Here is a 3,164-nt window from a genome sequence, read left to right as displayed (position 1 = left end):
GGCAAATATTCTTCTTACCCGTCTGAAAGGGTGTCTCATAAATGATGTCCTATCTGAATCTCAATGTGGCTTCCGATCTGGTAGAGGGACAATGGATATGATTTTCACAACAAGACAGATGCAGGAGAAGTGCTATGAGCAGAATATGGATCTTGTCCAGGTATTCATTGATTTAACAAAGGCCTTTGATACTGTAAATAGGGCCTTTCTATGGAAAATACTTGGCAAACTTGGATGTCCGGATCACTTTGTATCTATAATTAAATCATTTCATGATGGGATAGAGGCTTGGGTCAATGTTGGTGGTGGCATGGCAGGACCCATTCCTATAGAGAATGGTGTCAAGCAGGGTGACATCCTTGCCCCAACTCTCTTTTCTTTGTACTTTGCTGCTGCTTTTACTCATGCTTTTGCTAAGGTTAGCTCTCTGGGAATATATGTCAGATATTGATCTTCTGGCCACCTCTTTAATCTGCGCTGATTTGCTGCCAATTCAAAAGCTTTCCAGTCTATTATTTGTGACCTCCTTTATGCAGATGACTGTGACTTAGTCACTCATACAGTGGATGACATGCAAATACTCATGAATTGCATTTCTACTTCTTGCAAGGCATTTGGACTCAGCATTGGCCTGGACAAGACTGCTGTAATGTTCCAGCCTGCACCAGCAAATCTATATGTGAAACCAGCTATCTTGGTTGAAGGAACAATTCTGAAGATAGTAGACAAGTTTGTCTACCAGGGCAGCACACTCAGCCGTTCTTGCTCCCTGGATGAGGAAATATCTTTCAGCTTGCAGAGAGCAACTAATTCCTTCCGGTCTCTTCAGTCTCATGTTTGGTCCCAGCATGGCATCACAAGGCAAACAAAAGTTGCTGTGTACCGTGCATACATATATGACAGACTTCTCTCAGTTTCCATTTACCATATCCACTCACAAGGCTTTTGTTGGCTCAAGGCTATAGTAGAAGACACTTGCCCAAAGTACCACACAGTGGGACTGAACCTGAAACCATGTGGTTGGGTAGCAAGCTTCTTACCACACAGCTATGCCTGCGCCTGGATATTAATATTTTGGTATGAAGTTAGACTTCATTCTGTCCCATAAAACTAACTCTAACATTGTTTAGATAACTCACTTTCACAGGATTACACCACAATATTCACATAATTACCTCGTTTCTTGTCATTGGTGTATCATGCAAAAAGAAGAGAGTTGTTTGAAGTTACATTAATGACAGAAAAGAATGGCTTCACATGAGAGGCTGGTAAAATACTCTGTTCTTTGTAGTCAACGATTCCTTTAATCCACGGTCAAATTACAACCAAGAAACTTTGTCTGCTTAAAGGGTTTGTTGTCTGCGTCCACGCGTGAAGGTCTGCTATTTGCATAGCGCCCTCAGTCATCTCTTTCCCTCCCTGGTTGTGCTTGCCTATGTTGTTGCTTATATAGTCTTTTTTTTTTCTAAGCAGGAACCTCTGGAACATGATAGAACATTCTATAATATGGGGGGATATTTCTGCAAGCATATTGGTTGATGTTTAGAGCACATCATCTGATTCAAGTGTGGTCTGATCCTAGTTACTAAAGCTGTAAGGTTTCGATGCTAAGCTTCGTTACACACTATTTGTTCAGACACTTCACGTTTTCGGTTTAAATGCCACCAAACTCAATTTTGCCTTTATTCATTTGTTAGATAAATTAAGTGTTAGTCAATTACTAGGATCGATGTAACCGACATACCCCGCCCCCAAAATTGCTGGCCTTGTGCCAAAATTTGAAACCATTATTTTATAATTAAGGCAGCGAGCTGGCAGATCCCTTGCCATGCCGGACAAAATGCTCAATGACAATTCTTCTGGTTTTACATTCTGAATTTAAATTCTGCTGAGATTGACTTTGCCTTTCATTTTTGCGGGATCGATAGAATAAGTAATTGTTGAGCATCAAGGTCAATATAATCAACTTCTCTCTCCAATTTAAAACTACTTGCCCAGTGCCAAAATTTGAAGCCATTATTATTATTACAGGAAAAGCCGCAAACTGGTTGAAGTGTTCACATGCCGGACAAAATGTTGTTAAACTTTGTCTTTCATCCTTTCAGGGTTGATGAAATAAGTACCGGTTATGCATTGGGGTCAATGTAATCGACTAGCCCCTTCCTCGAAATTTCAGGATTATTATCATTATTATTATCTGGCAGAATCGTTAGCATGCCGGGCAAAATGCTTTGCGGCATTTCGTCCATCTTTTCTTTCTGGGTTCAAATTCCACCGAGGTCGACATTGCCTTTCATCCTTTCAGGATCGATAAATTATGTACCAGTAAAATGCTGGGGTCGATATAATCAATTAGTCCCCTCCCCACTGCCCAAATTTCAGGCCTTGTGCCTTTAGTAGAAAGGATTATTATTATTATTTTTCTCATGTTCTGTTTCATACAACGGAAACTATGATTCAAAAAAGATTTTTTTCCCCAAAATTTCAATTTTATGAAATTTTTGTACACCTCACTTCCATACACTTTTCTTTTCCTATGAGGTATGGGGCTTTGAGGGAGAACTATTTCAAAATTCCGCCCATTTATGATTTTAGTCATTAGTTACCCTATTAATCTATACAGGCAAATTTGACCCTCAGCGAACAAAATAAGACAGGGACACACTCAATAAGATAATACTGTACCAGATCAGTTATCCAGAAAATTTGACACCAGATATGTCCTGGATTTCTGGAGACACCCTATGTATACATTCATCTGTCTATCTATATATATAAAGATGAGAATGTGTGTCTGTCTGTGTGAATCCCTAAAACTCAAGAAGTACACAACTGATTTCATTGAAATTTCACACATGCCTTACTTAGGGTCCAGGTAGTGTCATGGGCCAAAACAATTTTCAATTTCATGTCTAATGCGAGCCCAGAGCAATATCTTATATCTTCCATTATTTCAGTATTACGTGTCAAAAGTGAAGCAATAACATCTCTCTATTGTAATGTCAGATACTTTCACTATTGATAGTGAAACTATTAAAGTGAAGCTATTATCTCATATAATCATGCATACATATATATAATATATTATGTACATATATATGTATACATCTGCACATGTATATATATAGATGTAAATCTATAGATGTATATATATATATATATAT

This window comes from Octopus bimaculoides, chromosome 22 (assembly GCF_001194135.2).
Source record: "Octopus bimaculoides isolate UCB-OBI-ISO-001 chromosome 22, ASM119413v2, whole genome shotgun sequence".
Classification (NCBI taxonomy): Eukaryota; Metazoa; Mollusca; class Cephalopoda; order Octopoda; family Octopodidae; genus Octopus; species Octopus bimaculoides.
This window is presented reverse-complemented; position numbering follows the sequence as displayed.